Source organism: Chroicocephalus ridibundus, chromosome Z (genome assembly GCF_963924245.1).
Source record: "Chroicocephalus ridibundus chromosome Z, bChrRid1.1, whole genome shotgun sequence".
Classification (NCBI taxonomy): Eukaryota; Metazoa; Chordata; class Aves; order Charadriiformes; family Laridae; genus Chroicocephalus; species Chroicocephalus ridibundus.
The window spans coordinates 3,415,640-3,430,032 of record NC_086316.1 but is presented as its reverse complement, the minus strand read 5'-3'; the positions used below and the strand labels follow the sequence as shown (position 1 = coordinate 3,430,032).

The 14,393-nt window shown below is 44.5% G+C and overlaps 1 long non-coding RNA gene across 2 annotated transcripts in view; it reads left to right on the top strand.

The window, feature by feature from the left end:
• The first annotated feature begins 5,141 nt into the window (after positions 1-5,141).
• LOC134508915 (uncharacterized) overlaps positions 5,142-14,393 on the top strand; it is a 30,070-nt gene continuing 20,818 nt past the window's right edge. For both annotated transcript variants that reach the window (XR_010069180.1, XR_010069179.1), the window contains exon 1: positions 5,142-5,302. This is a non-coding gene — a long non-coding RNA (uncharacterized LOC134508915). The remainder of the gene's footprint in view (positions 5,303-14,393) is intronic.

Below are 14,393 nucleotides of genomic sequence, written 5' to 3'. Positions count from 1 at the left end.
CCAGTTCTGTAGGAGCTGGTAGGACTGCACAGCTTACTGTCATCACTCATACCCAGAGCAGACATAATCTTTAACGTCTAATGCAAAAGCATTCACTGACACAGGAAACTATTTCTAGTCAGCAAAGCCCTTAAACAACTGCTTTTTAAGTATGCATTTGAGCTGGTGGGAAATGAGAGTATGTCTATATTTAATTGGAACATGTTCTGCTGCATCGAGTCTTAAATTTCTGACTCCCAGGAATTTTGTTGACTCCATTTGTGCTGGTGACGTGACGGAGCAAACAGGGCCAAGTCTTTGTGGTCAAGAGCAAAACTTAATCGGGGGGAGGAAGGTCAGGGGGGGAGATGAGCCTTGCCTCACGCTGGGCGATGCAGAGAAGCCCAGGGCCGTCAGGAAGACCCGTGCCCCCGTGCAGAAGGGGAAACCTTCTCCGTCTGAAGCGCAGCGGGTAACTTCATACAAGAGTGAACTGCCTAAGCCTATTTTATAATTCACTTTTCTGCCCCTACCTACACCTGCTGAAAAGGGACATTCTGGGCAGTTGGATAAACTGCGAGTATCATCGAAATAAGTCTTTCAGTCTGGACTTAAAATTAGTTTCACATACTTATCAATGTAGTACTTTTTTTTTTTATTTTCTACATAGGAAAACTGGCTCTTGAAGAGTTTTTTTGGTTGTTTTTCATTCTTCCTGAGTCAACTGAGATGAGCATTGTCCATTGCCGATGCTGTTCATCTAACCAAAGCCCTCACGCGCAGCCTGGCCCTGCAGAATGATTGCAACACGGGCTGGGTTGCGAGAGTCAGGGCAAACAGATGTTTCATTACTCGCAGTACATGCTACTACACGCTGTGAGAAAGCTTATAAAAGAAGGATGTTTGTTTGATTTTGACTCACCACCATAAGTGTTAATACTTTGTGTCACTTCAACTTGTTGCACAACTGGCCTGGTTAGGGATTTACTGTAAATGCATCAGCGTTTTCAGGGCAGATCAGTAGGACGAAGACCGCTGCCAGCATTTGTTGAATTTTAAATCTCTAGGTGGTGCTCACATGGTTTAAGATCATGAGATGAATTTTGTTATTGTTCTCTTAGAAGCACTTTTTTTTTCTTTTTTTTTTTTTTTTTTAGAGAATATATTTAGTCTGCAGGAAATTCAGTGTTTTAACAGCCTGGGTCTCTCTCGGCTGCTTTTTGCTGTTCGTTGAGCAGGCAGAGATGGAGATGGAGTGGGGCAGCTCTGACTCAGATGTGCCCGACAACCGCACCTGGGCAGGAGGAGCACCTCTACAGTTGGCTCGGCTGAACCTAACCGGACTGAATGCCTCCTGCCGTTGTTCCCTCATCTGGGGCGTTATTTACAATTTCATAGAGAGTATAGACCTTTGTTTCTATGAGACAGATAGCTAGATAGCCTTCAAACCCTGTGCTACCACAGGGCCTGCCATGCTGGGATGACCAACTCCTTCAGCCCTTTGCTTCTGTGTAGTGAAGAACACCAGGACACTTGCTGCCTTTGCTCTTTTCCCTATCAAAGGAGCCATCATTTATCCACAAGAGGCGATTCTCCACATTGATGGTTGGACTAGATGATCTCAAAGGTCCCTTCCAACCTAGGCAGGTCTATACTACAAGAAAGCTATGGACGTGCTGGAACGTGTCCAGAGAAGGGCCATGACGATGATCAGAGGGCTGGAGCACCTCTCCTATGAGGACAGACTGAGAGAGCTGGGGTTGTTCAGTCTGGAGAACAGAAGGCCCCGAGGAGACCTTATAGTGGCCTACCAGTATCTTAAGGGGGCCTACAAGAAAGCTGGGGAGGGACTTTTTAGGATGTCGCGTAACGGTAGGACTAGAGGGAATGGGTTAAAACTAGAGATGGGTCGGTTCAGACTGGACGTTAGGAAGAAGTTCTGCACCATGAGGATGGTGAGACACTGGCACAGGTTGCCCAGAGAGGTGGTGGAAGCCCCATCCCTGGAAGTTTTTAAGGCCATGGCAGGGGGTTGGAACTAGATGATCTTTAAGGTCCCTTCCAACCCTAACAATTCTGTGATTCTATGATTCTATGTTTTGAAGGGTAGACGGAGCTGTGCTTAATACGGATGAACATCAGAAGCAGACCCTTTTTCCAGACAAGCTTCACCTAAAGCTACTTAATTATGTAGGCAGATCAGATAATTGAATGGATGTGTTTCAGGAGTTTATCACCACTCATATGACAACATAAGTAAATTCACTTTTTTAAAAGATGTCTGAATATATTTCACATTTGGGTGCATTAAGTGATGAAAAATGCTAAGTTCAACAGACATCTTTTAGGTGATGTTTTAGAGAAAGACACTGTGAAAGATTCTGATTTCACTTTTCTTGGTACATATCCAAAACAAGTCAATTCGTGTCAGGGACTTGAATAGAAATATTCAGAATTTTTTTTTCTTTAGAACCTAGTTGAGAGCCCAAATATATCCGTGTTCTGTCTCTACCATGCAAATGCTTAGTACTCCAAAGTCATCGTCCTGCTGAGAACTGCACAGTGAGAGCTTTGATCTGCAAAGGATTAAATTGTATTGAGAGCTTTACAGCAATAAAGTATGTATGTGCTCAACATGAAGTTATGTTAAACCGACTGATCATGCAGAGGCTTCACTAGAAAATTGCTTAAGTTCAGGCACATTCTGCTATAGCTCAGCCTATACTGTGGACCTCGACTTACTGTTGCAGATTCTGCTTCACCGGCACTGGTATAAACCCGTAAGAAATCAGAATGTGTGCCCAGTTTCGTGGCAGCAGAATTTGCTCCTGTGTTACTTGTACTGGCAGTAACATGTAGTGAAAATAACACCTGGCAAGTTTGGGCTCATCTGCTCAAGTCAGTATGTTATTCTGTTAATTTTCACAGGGAAAAAAAAAAAATTTCCATTTTTCTTTTCATGGTTCAAAATCACCTTCTATGCAATAAATACATTGAAACGATTACAGTGTAGTACTTCCGTGTGAAATAAATACATGGAAATAATTGCAATGTAATACTCAACCATTATTGGACAAACTACCTGGGACTAATGATGTGCTGAAACTGAGAAAACAGTTGCGTAAACTGCCATAAAACTGCCCCAAAGTGGTAAGAATGGTTTTAGTTAGTCGGTTGGTTTTTAACCAAGTCAAAGTTGTGTTCATGGTAGAGATAGCGTTTTCACAAACACGCAAAATTTGGAAAAAATTGTAAATACCTTTTTTGTTGTTGTTGTTATTGCATTTTGTAGTTTTTTGCTTTCTGTGCAAACTGACATGGCACCTCTTTGGTCCTGCCGTCCTGCTCAGCATTCCCGGGAAGGGGAATGATTTGCTCTTCCCGGAGATGGTGGTTTTACTCACAGGATTATTTTGCCAATGGCTCGTACCACAGACTGCCCGAAGGACTTTCATGGATATCCAGAAAAGGGATTTATTCTCGGAACTGCGAGCACGGAGCTTGACAGCACGGATTTAATAACGCTGACGCCACTCCCTGGCTAAAAGGTACAGCGTGGAGATGGCCCAAGCAACTTTTTGGAGGCACAAAGAAGTGACATTCTTGCCATGAATAAACTTTGCAAGGGTTAGGGATGATAACAGAACACAATGGCTGGTGTCAAAAGTTCAGGGAAAGGATTTTTATGGAAGCTGTCAGGTTTTTCGCTAACTCAACAGGTCGGCTTTGAAGATGGTGTGGTCGCTCCTGTGCTGTGGTGCTGCTGTTCTGAGCACACGGCGATTTTATCCAGAGGTGGTCTCAGTTCCAAAAGCTGTCACCTTCAGTGTGGCTCTACTCTTCATGCAGAGCAAACAGCAGCATCTGGCCTATATTTTGACAGCTCAAAGTATGTGTGAAACCTAAGTACATGCCACTGTGTCCACACAGACAGAAAATAATTATGGGATATAAGAGTTTAATATCATAAAAAAAATTCAGTTCCAGTCTGGAAGCTAAAAACACGGCGGTCCAGGTTATGAAACAGGTTTCCCTGGAAACTTCTTGGCTCACGCTTCGCAATTCCTGAACTGAAGTTAAGCGTGTGATTTCCCAGTTTCCTAACTGGAAAGACTCATGCATCCGGGCACGGGATATACAGTTGCCAACAGAGGTGCAAGAAAAGGGGATGCCTGAAATCTCCCTTCGCTCTCAGCCTCCCGCCGTGCACCAGCACGTGATACTCCACCTGCAGCCCCTCTCTGCAGGAGCCATCCTGACGCTGCTGCCCCGAGTCTGACTGCTCCCCACGGTGGGGAAGCAGAGAAGCAAAGACAATGATTTTTCCCATCTGGCAAAGACCAGACAGATTTCTGCTCCACCTGTACACAAGACCATATTTCTTTTTGCTGTGGGAGAACAACGTATCCCAGAGATCAGGGCAGGGCAGGGCAGGAGGAAAAGAACAGACAAACAAGCAGTGACCTCGCTCGAAATCCTTGTTGAGTCCTGAAAAAGGCAGATAGCAGGTTGTTCCTCATACCACATGCGTGCGCATGTGGTCCTTCGCTCAGGATGATAACAGGGCCAGCCCTGGTGCCTCTGCTGCGGCACATGGGCAGCATCTGCACCAGCAACTCCAACAGGGCTCGTTCTCTGGTGCTTCAGCCCCAAAATGAGCCCTGTTTGCCTCTGTTCTTCATGCCACAGATACTGTTTTCCATGCTCCTTGCAGCAGAAATCTAAAAATACCCCAATGACTGCCTTTCTTCTGCTGAAGGAGTGACCCTTCTCCCTGATCTCCTGCTTGTCCAGCACCTCCGTCACTGCTGTAGGCCCACATTCCTTCCCAAAGAGACTCTTTATTCACTTATTCCTGCTAATAGCATTCGCCTCAATAGCAAACGGGCTTGTGCTCTCTCTTCCTGGTTTTCTGTATTGTAAGAAGGAACTGGTTTTCTTCTTTGTTGTTCTGCAATTACCACCTTTTGTACCTTCTGCTGGGTAAGGTCCTAAGGAGTCATGTCCTCCTCCAGCAAAAAACACTTGAGACCATCCTCAGAGCTGAGCATATGCCAACTTTGGCTATTTGGATGGCAAAACACATAGTTCCCTGGTTAATGTGTCTTCACACATCTGAATCCTGTACCCAGCTATTGTCTGTTCTACACTTAATAAAGCTGGTCTAGCCATTTCAACTGGGGCTTTCTGCAAGTTTTGGGACATGCATGTTCCCCTGTGGTATCTCTTGATTCTTCTGTTCCAGCGAATGCTGAAACCTTGCCTACATCGAGGCACAGCCATGTGCAGGCGGTGGAAACTCTCCAGTCTCAAGGTTTAAGAGGTAAGCTGGAATTTGGTGGGGCTGCAGAGGGTCTGAAACCCTGCCCTCGTTTGTGAGCAGTGCTATGATTAGCTGTCCACTCTTTAAAAAGTGAGGTGTCTACAGCTTCTGCCACCCCTTTCATGTGCTCAGGGCAGTTCCTTGGAAGGGTGAGAGTAGGTAATCCTGGAGGGTGAAACTACAGCTGTAGAGCACAAGCAAAGGCGATAAACTTCTGAGAACTTCATAGAATCATAGAATGTGTTGGGTTGGAAGGGACCTTTACAGGCCATCTAGTCCAACCCCCCTGCACTGAGCAGGGACATCTTCAACTAGGTCAGGTTGCTCAGAGCCTCATCCCGCCTGGCCTTGAATGTCTCCAGGGATGGGGCCTCCACCACCTCTCTGGGCAACCTGGGCCAGTGTTTTGCCACTCTCATTATAACTTCCATGTCTTTATTTTTTGTTGTTTTCCATGACCCAGTTGCTTCCCGTTATTTCCATAAGCATGATGCTCTGCCTTCTTGTGCAGCACTGCGTGCCGAGTCGGTGCACCTAAGGCAAGCACTGTGATCCTCCTCTAAGGACCATGTGCCTACAGCTTTTAGATTCTTCCATATTGAGAGATGGATTTAAAAAAGAAAAATTTCACTTTACAGGGCTAAGGGGCTTTTCAGAGTCTCTTAAGTCTGAAAGTTAAGTTAACTTGAGTTAAGTCAACTCCTTAATTTAAGTGCTGGCAGAAGACCTCTGTTGCGCATGAGAAGACCTATGATCCTGGTCCTTAGTGGACTAAGGATTAGGGGAAGGCCTGACCTATGGCAGCCCTGAGGACTGTTGCTGTATTACCAGCTGGGAAACAGTCTGCCCACCTTAAAAATCATGCTCTGCTGTGGAGTGCAGAGCAAGAACAAGCAGGGCAAATGCCAGGCAGTTACTCGCAATCCTTCTGACTTGCAAATGGAATGGCTCATTACAAACATTGGGAGATTAATATTAAAGATAATCCTCCGAGCATGGAAAAGAATCCTGTGTAGCCTCAGGAGATGGACAGCTAAATCCTCGGAGCCAGTATACACAGTTATACCATCTGACCCCGGGGACGTGGACCTTGTTTTTGAAAGCAGCATGCTCTAGAGGAGAAAGTAAATGGAAAAACAATATCGTCTTGCTTTCCTAACCCAGAAAAGAAGCCTTGAATGTTCGTGAAAACATTCTTTTATTGCAAAGGAAACAGAAGTTGAGATTCTTCTGCTCCTCATGAAACTGGGGCTAACATGATTAAAAAATGACTAGCTTTCTGAAACTGTGTGAATTAGCAAAGAAACAGAGTGTGCATTTCTGTTCATATCTTCTCTTGTTATATTCAAATACTCTCAGAAATACTGTTAGAATTACTCTTTTTTTTTTTTTTTGTAGAAGTACTAGCCAACAAGATGTAGGGTTTTACATATCATGGAAAGTAAGTTAACATCTAGATCATAAAACACAAAGTTAGTACCTGTAGACCACAAGTGTTCAGAATTCTTTAGTTCTGACTAATTGAACTGCTTGTTACTTACTCTAATCTGATATCTACTCTAGAAGGAAAATTGTTGTGTTGAAACTAATCAAAGGCCCCCCCCCCTTTTTTTGTCTTATATGAGTTTTATATATGTAGTGGCCATACATGTTTTGCTCAAAATTAGGTCCATTATTTCTAGTTTTCCCAGGGCAGAGGGAAATAAAGGTATGCTTAATTCCCTGTACCAGAGAGAGAGCTTCTGTGTTGTGAATAGCTCAGTGTTTTATGAAATATTCTTAAATAAATAAATAAGACTTCAAACAAAAAATAATTCTTGGATTTGTGAGGCGAGGTTTGAAAGTCAGATTTTTGCATGTCTACGTTTCTATAGAAAGAATACAGACAACAGGAAAGGATGGGGGGTGTTTAATCCCATTAAGTGTGAAGAAGAAGAAGAGTGTCTTCCTGGTGAGGCCCCATTCTTCCCATTCTAAGCCAAAACTGAGAACACGGCAAACAAATCTGTGACAGTGGGTGTCATTGTCTTAGCCTGATTATTAGCGATCGCGGGATTTGGCCTGGGGTGGCTGTTTTCGTTCCTACTGGCAAGGTACAGTTGGCAGTGACCGCTCGGCTGCTTCTCAAGATCAGATCCTGGTCCTGTGGCTCTCAGGCAACATTTCTTAACATCAGATTTCACTAACTAGAATTTATATTTTATATTTACAGGCGGGAAAATCTGCTCTTAACTGACTTGTGTTGAACATAAATGCTATTTTTGGTTTGCAGAGGTGGAGAAACTGAATCTCCAGATCTCCCGTAAAAACCCGGAATACAGCGTTAGTCGATTCAGTGCAAGACTGGGGTGCGTGCAACCCCAGCAAAGACAGCAGAACGCAATGGCTGACATGTCAGCTTTAGGAAGACTTTACCTGATGGTAGCCAACCATTCATATTGAGCTCGTGATCAGCCGTCCGCCTGCGCTCCTGCGTGTTGGCATGTGCTTGGTCTCAAACACGACACCCGGCGGCTGTCCCTCCTGCGGAGGGGAGTGGAGGATGCCTCAGCTCGAAGGGAGATGATGGGCAGAGATGCCACCTCCACCAGCAACGCAGATGCAGGTGGCAGACCCAGCTCACTTAAGCCCTAACACACGAGCTTTGTGCTCTTGCCTGCCTGCTATGCAATGTCCCATCATCAACGCACTTAACGCTCGCTTGCCCTTGGCTTTCCATGACAGAAACCAGAGTCTATCTGAAACCATTGCTCTTATTTCTGGCTAGGACTTTATTAACATGAGTGTCGCCATCCACTCCCCACACACACCAGGAGTTGCCCCTCCAGGAGGTATCTGCACACAGTAGAGACAAAATTGATTTTTGCTTCTGCCACCTCCTTTGCACTGAGTCTTGTTTTCCCCTTCTCCTGCAGCCACAGTGACAGCCTTGGGCCATGCCCAGATGATGATTCAGATCTTCCGCCTCTCCCAGTCCTCAGGGATATTTATCTTAGCTCTCGGATCATGCTGTAGGGATGATCTTCTTCCAGAAGAATATTGCTAGCATCCAGATTGCAGGTCAAGACAGGACATCACAGTGCCCATGGTTTGGGTGTCTTGAGGGTCAAAATCTTGAAGAAGAACTAGTTGCACCTGATTAAGCCCATCTTTGTGTCTTCAATTTGTGTGGCGTTATGGACCGTGCGTGCTATGGCTATGTTCTGAAAGAAAAGTGGTTCATTATCCAGATCCTCATGCCCAGCATGTTAGGAAAGAGCTTTGGAAACTGGTCTGACACAAGGTGAGAGAGGGAGAGGACATGGGAAGCCCCAAGTCTATGCTCTTGAGGCCCAACAGGCAAGGAAGAGAAGGTAGCTTGTTGGTGCCCTGGGATCTTTCCAGGTCTCAGCTTTAGCCAAGGCTAGCAGAAGCCTGCACTGAATTGCACAGTGTGGACCACCTGGGCTCATGGCAGCCCAGCCCACAGCCCAGGATCAGTAAAATCTGATCCGGCTTCCTTGTAAGCAGGACTTGGAGAGCATGTGGGTGTGAAGCTGCTATAGCTTTGCGTAGCCAGATTATGTATTCAATAAAGGTGGTTTAAAGTCTTGCGACATCCCTGACTGTTAAGCTAATTTGTCTCTGAGGCCATCGAAATAGCTCTATGTGAGTCTGAGAGGTTGTTTTAGGCTTGTTTTTGTTTCTGGATTGGTCTGTAACCGGTTTCCAGGGACGCCGCAAAGGCTAGAGAGAGCCATGCCTCTAGTTGTCTTTTAGGCTTTCAAGTTTGGGGCAGAAAGCATGTCTGTGACCACATGGTTTCCTGATTCACTTTTCTCTCTTCCTTTGGTTTTCTACAGGACAGCCTGCTCGGGTTGTCCCCTGTGACAGTATTTTCTTTGCAGTGCTCACTTGCTTTTTATTGCGCTGGAGGGAGCTATGGCTATCAGAAGGTAGGTGGGCTCTGTGATACACGCTGGACAACTGGTGTGCACGCGATGCAAGTCAAAGATGGGCAGCATGTGTGTTGCCAGGGGCTGCAGTGGTGGATGGCGAGTTAGAGCCTGCTCCTTGCCTGCTGTAGGAAGGACACAACTGGTTTGAGCCCTCTAGCTCAGTGAATTTGGACTTCGTCTTCTTCCAGAGACACTATTTTTCTTAAGTGCCAAAAATCTTAAGCTTTTGCCTTCTTCAGGCAAGAGTTTCAGACTACTGGTGTTGTCAGTTTGTCTAAAAATGGTGAAAATTATCAATAATGCAAACCAGCAGTTTTGTATTATCAATAATACGTAAGCAAGTGTGGTGTTGTTTATAAGCAATAAAAATGTGAAGGATTTTCTATGCATCAAGAAGCTGGAAATATACACATATTATTATTGTCTGATTAAACGTCTCTTGCTCTACTGCACCTTCTTTACATATGACCAGTGTACTCTGGAATGCCTGACCTTGATTAAAAACAAACATGCTTCTCAATGTTAAAGGAAGAGGAAAGGAAATGTTATAGATAACTTGCGAAGTTCTTTCTTTTGTATGTGTGGTTGTGTCTGTTTATTTTTTCTTTCACACATAAATACATCATTGTTGAAGTAAGCACTGAACACTGCTGCGTTTCATCCTGCGCAAATGCAGGATCTTTAATATCATCCAAACAGCAAGGTTATATTTTTGCTTGGAGGTAGTGTAATAATATTTGTTTGGACTTTGTGATTGAATAGGAAGGGAGAGGTTATCTATGCACACGCATTTGACTGAAAGTGAATGCTTTTTCCCATGGAAAGCTGGCTGAATATGCAATCATTACTTTGCAAAACAAACAACCCAAAAGAACTTGGCTTGCGCCTTCCATATGTATCTAATGGGATTTGGTCAGAATTAACCGCGTGTACAGGCACATCACAGGAAACGCGGTTGCAGTTTCCATTCGGCTGCAGATTCATCGTTTTGAACCAGCATCCAGCGTGCAGGGAAGGTTCGCGGTGACACAGGAGTGTGACGAGGATGCTGGGGAGACAGACACCTTGACAGTCCCTTATGCTAACCTACAGCATAACGGCATGACTCCTCCAGGATTTCATAGAATCATAGAATTGTCTAGGTTGGAAGAGAGCTTTAAGATCGTCAAGTCCAACCGTTAACCCAGCGCTGCCAACTTACCACTAAACCATGTCCCTCAGAACCACATCTACACATCTTTTAAATACCTCCAGGGACAGTGACTCAACCACTGCCCTGGGCAGCCTGTTCCTGTGCTTGACAACCCTTTCGGTGAAGAAATTTTTCCTAATATCCATCCTAAACCTCTCCTGGTGCAACTTGAGGCCATTTCCTCTTGTCCTATCTAGAGACCTGTGCTCTCCTACTTGTCTCTGCTCAAGTGCTCCTACTTAGAGATTTTATTGAGAGCAGATGCCTGCTGAACAGGAAAATGGCCAACTTTCTGGGACCAAGGAAAGCCACTAAAAGCAACCAACAGTTGTTGAAATGGGGCCTAGTGGTCTTTCCAGGAATGTGGGTTCTATTGCCACTTCTTTGCAGTCTCAGTAATGTTTGCGATAAATTTGCGTAAAGCATACCATGAACACCAGCATTGGTATGCTTTACACAAATTCATTCCTAGCATGAACATGCTAGGAGATGTAAGATTAAGGGCTTAAATCCATGTTAGTTTGAAATGCGTGAATCAAAGTGATTTGAACCTATTTTCTTTTTTTTTTTTTCCTCAGATAAATATTAATAATGCCACATGATAATTTTTCAAATTGAAAGAAACTATCAACATCCACTAAGTCTACATTGAAACAAAAGTAATGAATTTTCCTACCTGCCTCAATTAGGCTTTCCAAGGGACCCATCACTCTAGCAATTAAGTGATTCCTTGTTTCTCAAACTGTACCAGCCACTGCCAAATAAAATACAACCATTTAATCATGTTAAATTAGAGCTATAATAATATTAGTCATTGCCTAATAGCCTTTTTTAAGCCACTAGGAAAGTAAAGTCTTGCCAAGAAGACTGTTACCCTTCCACAGTATAAATCAATAAATCATAATTGTACTGTGTACCTTGACCTCTTTTCTACCACACTGTGGAAAACAAACAGCAGGATGCCAGAGACTGGTTAAGCAATTTAAAACAATTTGTAAACTATAATTCAAGGGCCTGGTTAGGCCTATTAATTAGTAAATCATTCATAATCTCAAAAGTATGCAAATGCACTCGATTTCAGTAAAATATACTAAGTGGAGCAATCTGATAACGTGGCTGCTACCATCAGGGCTGTAAAAGAGTATGTTCTTTTCAACTGTTTCTGTTAATGTTTGAACACAGGTTGGTGAACACATGCTAGAAAGTAATTAATCAATTGCAACCATTCCAACAAAGCTAGATGTGTCATAAATTATGGCTAGCCAGAAGTCCTTTATTTTTAACCACTAATTACTGATATTTTCATCGATATTCCCAAACTCATATTTCTGAAGCTACTGCAGACATGGGTAGCAGTTTTTTTCCCCTCTTCTTTTCTCTAAATTAGCTGCTTTCTGGCAGTGCTTCTTCATTGCTTTACCCTCATTTTATTAACAATCAATGGTGGGAAATCACCAGCTCTGGACTCCTAAAGCTGCATCTGTGCTGTGGGTATTTACAACAGGGCAGGGCACATTCTCTGGAATAACAGTTCTGGTTGGGTTAGAAAGGATTTAGAAAGGACCAGGATTTAGAAGGAATTTTTATGTGATCCTCGAAACACTGTTTGAACCCTTTGGGTTTCTTTCTCCTCTCCTGGAATGGCTTAAATGCTATTTCTTTGTAGATGCCCTAAAGTGCTCCCTGGTATAGCTCAGGAGCTTGACACCTGTGTCATGCCGAAAAATAAAGCGGACTTCCAAATCATAGAGTTATAGAATTGTAGAATCACTTAGGTTGGAAAATACCCTTAAGATCATCGAGTCCAACCATAGACCTAACACTGCTAAGTCCACCACTAAACCTCAGCACTACATCTGAGTGTCCCTCAGCATTACATCTACACGTCTTTTAAATACCTCCAGGAATGGTGACTCCACCACTTCCCTGGACAGCCTGGTCCAATGCTTGACAACCCTTTCTGTGAAGAAATTTTTCCTAACATCCAATCAAAACTTCCCCTGGTGCAACTTGAGGCCATTTCCTCTTGTCCCATCGCCTGTTCCTTGGGAGAAGAGACCGACCCCCCCGGCTACCCCCTGCTTTCAGGGAGCTGTAGAGAGCAAGAAGGTCTCCCCTCAGCCCCCTTTTCTCCAGGCTGAACACCCCCAGCTCCCTCAGCCGCTCCTCACAAGACTTGTTCTCCAGACCCCTCACCAGCTCTGTTGCCCTCTCTGGACACGCTCCAGCACCTCAGTGTCTCTCCTGTAGTGAGGGGCCCAAAACTGAACACAGTATTCGAGATGTGGCCTCACCAGTGCTGAGTTCAAAGGGATGATCATCTAACAATGCTAAATACCTTACTTAGCATGAGTGCTAAACCTTGAATGGTAAGGAATCAGATTATCCAGGGCTGGCAACCGTATCAACTTATCTCACACCTTTGAGCAGTCATCCTTGAGGAAGACCGTGTTACTAAGTGAGGCCGTAGGAGAAATGAACAGGGCAGTCCAAGCTTTTGGGCACATGTGAACAAGCATCAGTGTTTTTCATGAAGTTCAACAAGGACAAGTGCAAGGTCCTGCACATGGGCCATGGCAACCCCAGGCACAAAATACAGGTTGTGTGGAGAATGGCTTGAGAGCAGTCCTGAGGAGAAGGACTGAGGGGTACTGGTGGATGAGAAGCTCAGCATGTGTGGGCAACGCAGGCTTGGAGCCCAGAAAACCAACCACATCCTGGGCTGCATCAAAAGAAACGTGGCCAGCAGGTCGAGGGAGGTGATTCTCCCCCTCTACTCCGCTCTGGTGAGACCCCACCTGGAGTATTGCGTCCAGCTCTGGAGTCCTCAGCACAAGAAGGACACGGACCTGTTGGAGTGGGTCCAGAGGAGGGCCACGAAGATGATCAGAAGTCTGGAGCCCTTCTGCTGTGAGGACAGGCTGAAAGAGTTGGGGTTGTTCAGCTTGGAGAAGAGAAGGCTCCCAGGAGATCTTATAGTGGCCTTCCAGTACCTGAAGGGGGCCTACAGGAAGGATGGGGAGGGACTCTTGGTCAGGGATTGGAGTGATAGGAGGAGGGGCAATGGTTTTAAACTGAAAGAAGGGAGATTTAGATTAGATACTAGGAAAAAAATTCTTTACTGTGAGGGTGGTGAGGCACTGGAACAGGCTGCCCAGGGAGGCTGTGGCTGCCCCATTCCTGGAGGTGTTCAAGGACAGGTTGGATGGGGCTTGGAGCAACCTGGGCTGGTGGGAGGTGTCCCTGCCCAGGGCAGGGGATGGGACTAAATGGTTTTTAAAGGTCCCTTCTAACCTGAACCATTCTGTGATTCTATGATCGTCTGCAGCAGAAAAGCTGACACAGTGACCAAGATGTGGCTGGACTATGTTTGTGTAAACACCATGGCTGGTGCTGCATGAAGATGGGCATGCCTGCCCCAGGAAACTCCAAGTCAAGAGTGAAGCACTTAAAAGGAGGAAGTGCGTAGAACAAAAATATAAATACTTTCCAGGAATGCTTATATTGTTTAGACATTTCAAGGGAAAAAAAAGCAAAGCAAATGAAAACCACAGGGAAGAATAACAACAATATTTCTGGAAAAAATTGTTTCAGAGCATTGTTTATTGAGTGCTTCCTTACTGTTCTAATTATCAACGTGATGTACAGCACTTGTATATAAAAAATAAAGATTATGTCCTCACTAAAGGAAGAAAAAACTCTGATCTTCTAGGAAGGAGCAGTCTGAGGGGAAAGTCATTGGCTAGATTGTTAATACTTAAAAACAATTTTATTAATATTGATTGAGTTTAGTGAATATTTATATTCTTTGCTTTTTCCTGATGGCTCACTGGGTCAAGACAAGTTCATATCTCACATTATGTGTTGAGTCACCATTCATTTTCCCATTACTAGCAGCAGGATATGTACTACTTCTCTGGCGATAATTTCCTTCTCTAATGTTTCCAGTCCCTTTTACATA